Source organism: Pseudomyrmex gracilis, unplaced genomic scaffold, assembly GCF_002006095.1.
Source record: "Pseudomyrmex gracilis isolate BER0280 unplaced genomic scaffold, ASM200609v1 scaffold_474, whole genome shotgun sequence".
Classification (NCBI taxonomy): domain Eukaryota; kingdom Metazoa; phylum Arthropoda; class Insecta; order Hymenoptera; family Formicidae; genus Pseudomyrmex; species Pseudomyrmex gracilis.
In genome coordinates, this window is record NW_018021058.1 from 48,253 (window position 1) to 59,654 (window position 11,402).

Genomic DNA, 11,402 nt, shown 5'->3' on the forward strand with positions numbered 1-11,402 from the left:
GAAAAAGAGAGAAAGAGAGAGAGAAAGAGAGAGAGAGAGAGAGAAAGAGAGAGAGAGAGAGAGAGAAAAAGAGAGAAAGAGAGAGAGAAAGAGAGAGAGAGAGAGAGAGAACGCGCAATTATTATCGATCGCAAAAAGAGGGTAAGAAGTTACGTCCGTTGTAAACGGTGTGGGATGTAGGTACGTATACATCGGTTTACTCACTTTAAAAATAGCCTGTAGAGTACGGCGCTGAAGGTCTGTGAAAACTAGCCGCGGTTTCTTGGGGGCGGCCTGTTGGTGTTCTGCCTGATTCGCCATCTCGTCTTTCCTCTTGCATGCTGAAATTACACGGAATCGGTGAGAGAGAAAAAATGGTGCAACGAGAACAAGGTCGCAGTTTTTTTTTTTTTTTTTTTATATCAAACGCACGCGCTTTCGAGAGAAACGCGAGTTTAGAAAACACGCGCGCGTTTTCCTTCGCATATTGTTATTACGGCATGCAATCGACCAGCATTGGAAGTTTCTTGAGTCTCGGACAAGCCATAACTTATAGAGCCAAAATCGATAGCAGCGTCTAGCCTCGGTTGCCTCTATAATGATAACGAGGTTCGCATGTGGCAAAATAGTCCTTCTTCTAAAACGCCTGTTTATTATTGAATGACAAATACCGGACTTTAGATCTGATAGTTTTTGAGTATCGGCTAATTATTCGGTAATCCGTGAAAACTCTTGAGAATTACACTCTTGAGGATTACACGTTGCCCGCTCGTTACACAAATGTTTTACATTACGTTTTGAAATTTTATAGGTTGCATAAATTGAATTTAAAAAGAAACTAATTGAACTATTTTTTATGACATTTTCCTCATGTGAAGATTGATGTCGATCGAAATTAGACGCTACTATCGGGACGAAAATTTCTTTTCGTCGGGTGAAAATCTCGCGTCATATTCCGATCGCTTAATCAAGTTCTTCAATTCGCGTTCTTCCATTCTTGAAATACAAAAAGGCCCGAACACTGTGACACGCCGTAACATTTTTCCACGTTTCCGTATTCTTGCTTCTGCGCCCCCTAAATGGGTTTAATTGACGATAATCGCAATTACGGAACGAAAAAAAGTGCACAGAGATAGAAAGAGGAGCGAAAAAAAAGGATGTTATGAAAGAGAAAAAGAGAGAGACACAGAAGGGATCGCGGAGAGAGGTGGTGAATAAGAGAAAAATGAAGTTGCGGATTTTTCAAACATAATTTAATCGTACTTACTTCCGCGTTGTGGAATCTGTGCAGCTGAAAGCAGAAAAAAAAACCAATGTTAGTCAGAGTAGAAACAGATAGATATCGCACGACCTTTCTTTTGCCTTTACTTATTTATATTTTTTTTTCTTACAGGTCGTTTTTACTTTCGTCTCGTATTTCTTTTCGCGCTCAAGACAAAATATACATTAAAATTGATTGTATAAGGTTAACGTTAATAACGTGGCATGTTCACAAGTCATTATATATACGAGTATAATATATATATATATAGGAAGGAACTGAGTTGCATACACGAATTCCAAACTTAAAACTACTCTGGCTGATATAAGTCATACACATTACTAAAGGGGGTACGAAAAGGGCGGCGAGAGGGGCGGATGCAAGTGTCCACAGATTCGCATTCTCTCGTTCGTATATATGGATGGGCGGGGGCAAGAAGGGGAGATGCGATGTGGCAAAGGAACTTTAATCTGAAAGTTCGCGAGGCCCGAGAGCTTTCGCGAGTCTCAGATTCGAAGATTCGTGGATCCAGTTTTGGAGAATTTTTAATTTCCATTTGTCCGAGAAGAAGATTGAAATATTAGTGCAACAAAAGAATTTTGCTTCGATTAAAAGCTTACGTTGATAATTTTGTCGTTCGTACGTAACAATTAATAAACATGACAACAAAACGTCATGCAAAATAAATTTTGTTTCTACGCGCGGATATTTTCGTCGTGCCGGAGACTTAGAGGATCCAGGAAACTAGGAGTCCGTGATGTAGAAAAGCGAGCTTTGTGTTTTTGTCTTTTTGTGTAGAAACGGATAATGTTGGCGTTTTGTTTGCGGAGATCGATATATTTACATACATATATATACACACACATGTATATGTATGTATGTATGATATTTTCATGTGATCTCTCTTCTCTCTGAATAACATGTCAGTGTGTGCCGAACGCGAACGATTTGATTAGTTGATCACGAATTAGATTTTCATCCTTCAAGATGATACGTCTTTGCGCGAGGACGAGAGAAAAAATTATTTCAAGCATTTTCCGTGCCATCGCGTGAGAATTACAGTAAATCCGGATTATTCAATCAATTAATCCGCTTAATAATAAGCGCACAAGTAGTCACGATATATATTGATGATGACAATTGATTTTATATTTCCTGCACAAATTTCTTATCGCTCGAAGATGCGATTGATTTATAAACTCTTTTTCAGAAACGCGCGGGATCTTCGCTTTGCGCAAAAATAGAAGATGTAAGAAAATTGACCAAAAAATATATGTATATTCTTTTCTGTTTTAGATGAATATTGAAAGAAATTCAACAAGATTGATTAAAAATATTATTCGAGTAATTATGTAGTTTACGTACTTATAATAACGATAATTTATAAATGACGCGCGTACAGTTTAAAATATAAAATAAATCAATGTGACTTTATACTTACATTTTGTTATTATTGAGTAATATCGAACGTGTACATCGCAAGAATATACTTATCAAATACAGCTATTTTGAAAAAGAGAACAAACACGTCAAGCTCTTGCGGTATTCGGTTTTCCGTAAGTTTTATTACACATATATTTGCATTGTATGTCAAACGATACGAAGTCGTATCGAGAGAGCTCTCTGAAATAATAAATCTAAATCAATGTTACATTTTGATACGGTTTCGGAAATAAATCGCGTTTCTTCCTGAAACAAGCCTGTTTTTGAAATGTATAAAACTGTATAAGAGAGCTCGGCGGTTTTCCATTTAATTTTACAAGTTCACGAAGAGAGAATCGTTGACTTTCCGCAGAGCAAAAAAAAGTAACACTCCCGATCCCTAAATTGCGGCTGCGCGACACGCACATACATGTACACACACTCACGACACAGGACACATACATGAAATAAATGCATAATAATTGATCACCAGGCCGCACAAAATTGTTAATAGCTATTCGAACGCGCAATAGCCCCTCCATTCATCTATGAAATAACTATATTTTGTTGTTTCGAGTTTAATGGCCCTTGTCGATCGATATAAGCGACGATGTCTCGTTTATAATAATAACAACGACTGCGTCGTTTTCAATTTGACCGTAAAATTAGTTCGAAATTGAAAATGATCTCGACTTTTCACGTCACGCGCGTCCACTCTTCTCTTCTTTCCTTTCATATTAGGTATGTAAATTAAAAAAAAAAAAAAAAAAAAAAAAAAAAAGAGCAATTGTTTCGCTTTATTCATTTTTTCCGATGGCGATATCGAACGGAGAAAAAAATGTTATATTTAAGACCCATTTGCTCGCGAGTCTTTTATTAAAACCTTTAAAATCCTTTGCGCGAGAAGAGGCGGGAGACACACACGTCTCTTTTCTTTCGTTTTTTTGCGATTTAAGTAAATGAATTATTGTCATTAATAATATTGTCATTTACAGAATGTTAAATATTTTCGTTGAGGATATATGCTGCTTATCGAGCAGAGAAAGAAATATAGAAATACTCCAGCAAATAAACTGAGAAGGAGAGTAATAAAAGAAACTCGGAAAAATTTGAGGTCTTCTTTCGTGTCCATTCGTAAAAAGTTAATTTTCCAACAAAGCGTATATCGATGAAAAAGAGAGAGTGAAAGAGAAAGAGAGAGAGAGAGAGAGAGAGAGAAGAGTGAAAAGGAGAGAGAGCAAATGTCGATTCGTGTTGTGAGAGAAATGAAACCGTTAGAAACGAGACTCGCGCGTGGTGTCGCCGACACGATCGCTGGAGAGCAAAAGTCGCAGGACGGTCCGCGAGATAAACGCGAAAGGCAATCGTGTGCCATTAGCAAGCCGCCGATAACGAGTGAAAGAAGCGCGCGCGAGCCGGGAGGAAAAATGGCACAGAGAAAAGAGGGACAGCTTCGGCAAGCGGAAAAGCCAGGAGGAAGGGAGGATGGAAACGGTAAGGGCAAGCGGATGGGACGAGATGGAAAATTGACGCGTTCATTATTGCCCGGAGCTTTGGGGGCGGAAAACAAAGATAGAGAGAACGAGAGTGAGAGAAAAAGAGCGGAGAGGTCGCGCGAGTCATCGGTGATCGACTTGCGAGGGCCACAAAGTGCGCCTCTTCCGGCGCTCGAGACGATTTATTTATCCGACGATTGACAAATCCGCCAGCTTGAATAATAACTATAATCGCGCGCTCATCGTTAAATAGTCAAATTTGATATATTCGGTATATGATTTTTTTTTTTATAAAACACATTTTACGAAATTAGTTTTAAATAAATGAAATTTATTAGAATTACTTCTAAAATGTTAAGTATTTTTTTACAAATATTTTATTTCTTATACTAGTGTTTTCGATTGCAAATCACTTTATTTCTTTAATACACGCAAAAGTTTTGGAACTAAAGACGAGATAATGAAATTGGCCGGGGAATTGCGACAGCATATTCGCGAAACACATATATTCAAGTGCGATCAAAAATCGTTTTATTTTAGCTGTTATAACATATATCATATTTATCGTTCTATCGCACGTAATTTCATTTAGCGCTTTAATCGGAGATTACATATTTGTTAGACATGAGTTGTGAATACGATCGGAAATTGCCAGCAAATTAGAATAAAACAGAGAGGAAAACGCTCGCTCGCGAATTGTCGATTCTGTCAAATTATCGCGTATTAATCAATTTATTTATAATGCAATATGAAAATAAAAGTTATCTTTCTTACGCGTTTTCTAAGATTCCGGGAAATCAAACGGTAAGACGCGGTTTTTTACAGCGATATTTTAAATTGGCGTTAATTCAATTTGTTACACAATGTGTTAACACAATTGTCAAATATCGTAGTGATTTTTCTACGAGCGTTCGATATTTGGCGATATATCAAAATATATGAAATTTTGTACACTTTATACACTGCGTGTCCGAATTTTTGTCTAGCGCGACATGTAAAATATTTTACTGTTTGTGAAAACTGTTCTGAAGAATTCTTGATGATCTCCCGAAAATAAAAATATATACATATCTTAAGTAATCAAATGGTTACACGAAAAACCACAATTTATATCTCGACGCGGCACAATGAAGCATTGATGTATCCCACTTGCAAAACTTTTTCGGACGACGGTCTTCCAGACGACCACTTTTGCACTTTATATGACTTTGAAAAATAACACGAACAAATTTGACCAAAGACATATCTCAAAGAAACAACGATATTGCTAATTATTAAATTAACATTAATCGTGTACAAAACAAAAATGAGGATCCGACGTCATCCGTGTAACACAAAAAACTATTTGATCTCGACTTATGTTTAATTAAATCTGCAAATAAAACAAATATCTAACTATGGAATTAGAACAATAAAGTCGAAGGTGTTACCACAACCAGGGATGGTTAACATATATCGAGCGAGTTTGTCAACGAAGCGGTCACTTTGACGAACAGTCCCGGTGGCCAACGGCAGCCAATCAGACCGCGTGAAAAATCTGGTGGGCCATGCGCGCGCGCGAGCGAGCGAGCGCGTTTAATCAAACGTGCTTCAAAGTCAACGACAATGTACTCGTTTGTGTGGATCGCGCACATATGTGTCCATGCACATGTATGTGTGTCTGTATTACAGACGAAGGTAACAAAAGCGGAAGTGGTAGTGTAGATGCTCCCGATGCTTTGTGTTCGTCGAAGAGAGACGCTATTTGCACGAACGAGAAACGCTCGCAACAGTTTTCACGTAGGTCAAAAGGTTACAAAACGGTGTCTTGCCAGAAAGCGCACGAGAAAAGGAAACTCTCTTGATCGTCGTCACTAAGTTTAAACGCGGATTTAGGTCGAATATAACTGAGGAACTCTATTTCCGTGCGGCGTGTGCACGATAATAATATAGACATTAAATTACAGTACAATGTTTTTCATTTAGAAATTTCATAAATAGTAATTTTAATCTTAAAAATAACGACTACAAAGATTAAAAATTTTAAACAAAATAAAAAAAGAGCCAAGACAAATTTCGAAAATTCTGAAGACTGCCGAATCGACTTAAGAAGTCAGTGTGATGTATACCGGATAATATAGTTGGATAAATTGCTTCATTTTCCAATCAAAATCGAGTTTGTCATTCGACATAAGAAAACGTTGGAGAGTGGGCCACGTTTGGCCACATAGCTTGAGAGTGGAGAAGTCGGGCCGCTGTTTGGAATAAGTCAAGAATGATTGCGATCTTGTTCCCGAACGAGGAGACCGTGGGCGTCACATGGCCTAAATAGCTCCTTGATATATTGATACATATATATGTATATTTTTATATACGTATATATGTATATATATAAATGTGTGTGTAATATGATAAAAGAATACACTCGCACGCTTAGCCTTCGGCCGGTCCTCGATTATGTGTAACGAACTCGGGGTTTATACTCCGACAAAAAAATATCCGAAGTAAACTGAAAAAAATGACGATTATATTCAGAGACAAGTCAATAAGATTTGATTTATCGTTTTAAAAAATGCATTTTAAATATGAAAAATTATTGAAATTAAATATTCTAGTTTGTTTCGGATATAAATAATGTTAGGTGTTTGCAAAAATGTAACTTTTATAGAGTATCGACAAAAAACAAATAAATAAAACAGTGAAAAAAATCATATACAGTTTCTTCGAGTTATGAGAGAACTCTCACTTGTCAAAAATCTAACGATTCTGTTTAGGCGTGACGTTCATCACAGGAGTTCGCGTTTCTTCCGCGGGGAAGTTTGCGACTGCACTCCAGCAGGCTTCTTTCGGATTTTCTAGTTTCGTCGAGATTTATGGTGGCGATTCGATTTTATTGCTTATTGCCCCAAGTGCACCCGTCGATATTCGCAGTGTCCTATTTTGAAGTCCTTTTTCCCTTCCTCTTTCGTATCCTCTCTCCCTCCCTCCCTCCCTCTCTCTCTCTCTCTCTCTCGTGCAACTCTCTACTTCTTCTACTTCAACTTAGCCTGTCACGTCTTTCTATTTTCCTGTCTTTCTCTAACGCGAATTCATCGATTAGAGAACAATTTAAGTACGTAAGTATTATTAGAAAAACGCAATAATCTATAGACAAATATTGTTTTTTGCAATTTAACTCCGTGTATTATAGTTATTCCATGCAAAGAATGGAGCGGATAATTACATTATGCGATGCAAAAGTAAATAAATAAATAGATTCACGCACACACATCATTGTACACATACGCATAGATAAACTGTCTATCGCCTGAAAATACAATCGCGATGTGAGAAAATGAATGATTTCGACTATTCGATAGAGTTTCTTTCACTTTGTTTTAATTGATTGGTTTTAATTTCCTCGATTTAATCATTATATCAAATTTCGGCACTTGCGTAGATGTTTTGTGTTCATTGTGATAATCACTCGATATATATATATATATATATATCTATATATGTAATAGTTCGTGAAAGATACACCTGACGCGCATATGATACAGCACAGAAAATTCAACTATGTCGTAAACGTAAGTGTTCGCGCAACACGATTTTCTGAACGATTACAGATTAACGTATGAAAACCGATCATTAATTCACGGATACGTCAAATATCGTATCGCGAAATATGTAACGCGCAAACCGCGATAACCATTTTCGCTGAATGCGTAACTACGTTTGTAATACTTACGTGTGTGTTTGCACGCACAACATTGAACCTAAATACAATTGAACGTTATTATACATATTTTACGACCTCGGGCTGACCTTTAAAGAAACTGTAATTGAGCAGCCAGTTCTCCAATCGTCTTAAATACACACTTTGTTTAAAGAAAAAAGTAATTGGAGTAACAATATAAACTCTCTCTATTTTATTTTCTATTATTAAAAACTTTACTTAAGACGATTTGAAAAAAGCATTTAAACGTCATGTGTGAAGTCGTATATAATTATTTATACATATATAGAATAAATTATACTATCAGAAATCGAACAATATTATTCACATCTAATGCTGTATGATATACGCGTCGAGTTTGTTTTTGGAAAAGGGGTAAGGATCGTTTATATCTTGTGCTTGATTTTTTTTTTTGACATTCATGCTTTGTCTTATCTCAAGAGGGGCAAGGATTTCGACTATATATTACGTGGGGTAGGTTTTTACGGTCGGGGGTAAGGGCATGGAAAACACGGGCAAGAGAGTATACTACCTTGGTTAAACAGCTATTTGTCAATCCACTTAACAACTAAAGGTGATAAAAACTCTTAATATAACAGCTCTAGTTTATCTGGCGGGAGAGGGTGTTCTGCACGCAGCAAGATGCTCGCGTCTATCGAAACATCGCATTCTCACGCAACGCAATCAACGCGCTCGCCCGTAACATTCAAGAACTCGAATTGTTTTTCTGGCACAACTTGCGAATTACTTTTATTGTTCCAAAAAGATGCTAAAAGTTGCGGAATTTTAACATCTTTTGTTTTTGTCGTGAGAAATATATATACGTATGATATACGTATATTATACTCGCGGAAGAAAAAAATTTTTAGTTTTCGTCAAAGTTAGAGAAATGAACTTTGGTTAAAGTTGATAGGCGAGCGTGAAGACAGCGAAGACTCATCGTGACATTCGGCGTGGCAACAGTTCGTCTAAAGATCACTTTCCCCGTGTGATACGTCTTCGTGTCGTGTGCTCTGCAATAAGGACAAAGACGCGAGAAACAGAGAAAGGTACCAAGAAACGAGGGCGCGCCGACTTCAACGTGAAAGGGTGGTTGCTCCGTTACTCCAGTACGCGTTCGTTCGCTCGTTCGCCTTCGTCGTTCTCTGTCCTCATTTTCATACCGTTGCACAACAAACAAAACTTTCAAACCGCTATCGTCGCGCCGATCTCGCGAAGTGTTCTTTCCGGTGTGATTTCGGAAAAAAACAACGCAACAGAAAATTAACACAAAAAATTAAAAAAAAAAAAAAAACAAACAAAAAGAATATTAAAAATCTATAACCGTTCCCTAAATTCTATTAGTTATTTTATACTCTCTTCGTAAAAATTCGATCGTGAAATTATTATTCCATGAATATTTAAAAGAGCGGAATTATACATTTTCTTTCTTAAAAAACTTTTTACTCCCATGTAATAAAAAAAAAAGTGAGTCACGTAACGCGCAACAAAAAAAAGTATTGTGCAAATATTTGACGAACGAGGAAATATGATTAATCACAATTAGTTGTTTTTATCAAGTAATAATATTTTGTGAATTTGTTAAATAAATAGCCTTCACGTCACGCTCCCTCGGTTTATGCACTTTGCAAAGTCATGCGGTGGCGGCGGCGGCGGCGATGTAACGCCCTTGTAACTGCAAGTTAGTTTTATTCAGGGACACCCCGTTAGCGTGAGCAAGCTTCTTTCAGTTGTTTCAAAACGTTGTTCCCTGTACTCGTTTTATGAGGCGCATCATGCCTCTTCGGGTCAAATCGAGCAACGATGCGCCTCGCGGCTTTCATCGTTTGACACAATTCGAACGATGAAGACGAACCAGACAGACTCGAAGACGCAGAACGGAGGGGAAAACTTTCATCTTTTTGAGTTACGTAATATTGATATATGTATAATATTATAGCCATGCAGTATGTACTCTTTACTAATATACTATATATATATATATATACATATATATATATATAAATCGAGAGATATATACATACATATATATATATATATATGTATATAAAATTGATATTAAAGCCCGGTGGCGTTTTATTGAGAAATTTCATATCTCTCCTCTCTCTTCTTTCAAACAATCGACTGACCGACTGACCGTATCGTCCCCCCTCTTTTTGCTTTTCAATCTCTCTTTATTCCTTCTTTACTCCGTATACAAGCTTATTATTCCCTCTATTTTTGTTTTCAGGCGATGCAACTCTCGCGTGAAACGCGTTACTTCTCGCGATCTTCTTCCGTTCGTTTTTTTTTTATACATATATATATGTATAAAAAAATTATATATATTATAAACGTTACACCGAAGCGTCGAAATTTCGCATTCCGATACCAATCGATCTAAGCGTCTTCCATGAGGAGACGAGGCTTCGGTATTTGTGTTTACAACAACGTCGAGAAATAATCGGTGCGGATCGCGAGAAGTGTCGCGGATTTCAAAGGTGTTTCGGGGTTGTTCTCTCTTTTTTTTTGCCGATGTATTTCAATCATCAGGTGTCGTGTGTTACAAAACAAACGGATAACACATCGTTATCTTCTTCCTCGCGAAGAATCTCAGATCAAATTTCGAATAATTTGTGTGCGTCAAATTATCGGGACAAGTTTTTAGTTTTTGAAAAGATAAAACTATACTCTTTGTGTAGAACTTTGTCTCCTGATTTTTGTGTTAGTGGTGTTCTCGTGAATACGTGTGTGCGTGTGTCCCAGCGTGATTTCGTGCTTGCACTGCCTGATCGAGCGAACGCATGGATGACGAGATCGATCATAACCTTCGCAAAGAAAACATGATCAACGAAGGTTTGCCTCGAGAGAGCGATGAGAGCACATCGTTTTTTTTTTTTTTTTTCGGTGCGTGTCTCGGAAGCGAGGGGATTAGGCAAGAAAAAAAAGAGGATTCCATTCACATCGTCATTCGTGACAGAGAGATTTATTCCCGTGCTTCATTCATGAGAAGAAGAGACAGTGTCGGTGATTCTCAAAACCGCAATTTAAACCAATAATGTATTCGCGACAGACTTTTTGTTCTCTGTTAATATCGCGCGAATGAATCAACATCATATCCCAGATGTTTTATATGTATGAACTGTGTGATTTTTCGAACAACAGTCACTCCAATGCGCGCAAACAAAAGAGCGAAAAGAGAGAGGAAAAAAAATAGAAGAGTTAATATAACTGTCGTTTTATGTCACTATCATTGTGTTATGTCATCGTTAAAGTTACGTTTTCATCAATGTTATATACCGATACGGGTTTGTTCGCTCTCGCTGTCGCTGACCGAAAGCGCTCGCCAACCAAAATAAACGGGGGAGAGCCGATTAATCTCATTGTTAATGAAACCGGAAACTCTGAGCGCTAGCTACTTATCGGCAAACCGATATTACTGTCATGTCGCGGTTTTGTTTTAATCTCGAAACAGTTGCTTGAAATACATCGACAATCGTGTATCGCTCTCTCTCTCTCTCTCTCTCTCTCTCTCTCTCTCTCTCTCTCTCTCTCTCTCTCTCTCTCT

The 11,402-nt window shown here is 37.4% G+C and overlaps 1 long non-coding RNA gene across 1 annotated transcript in view; it reads right to left on the reverse strand.

Annotated features, from left to right (window-relative positions):
• Positions 1-11,402, reverse strand: part of LOC109860836 — a 21,805-nt gene that overhangs the window by 6,085 nt on the left and 4,318 nt on the right. The window contains exons 2-3 of the long non-coding RNA XR_002250887.1: positions 1,247-1,270; positions 205-320 (exon numbers count right to left, since the gene is read on the reverse strand). This is a non-coding gene — a long non-coding RNA (uncharacterized LOC109860836). The remainder of the gene's footprint in view (positions 1-204; positions 321-1,246; positions 1,271-11,402) is intronic.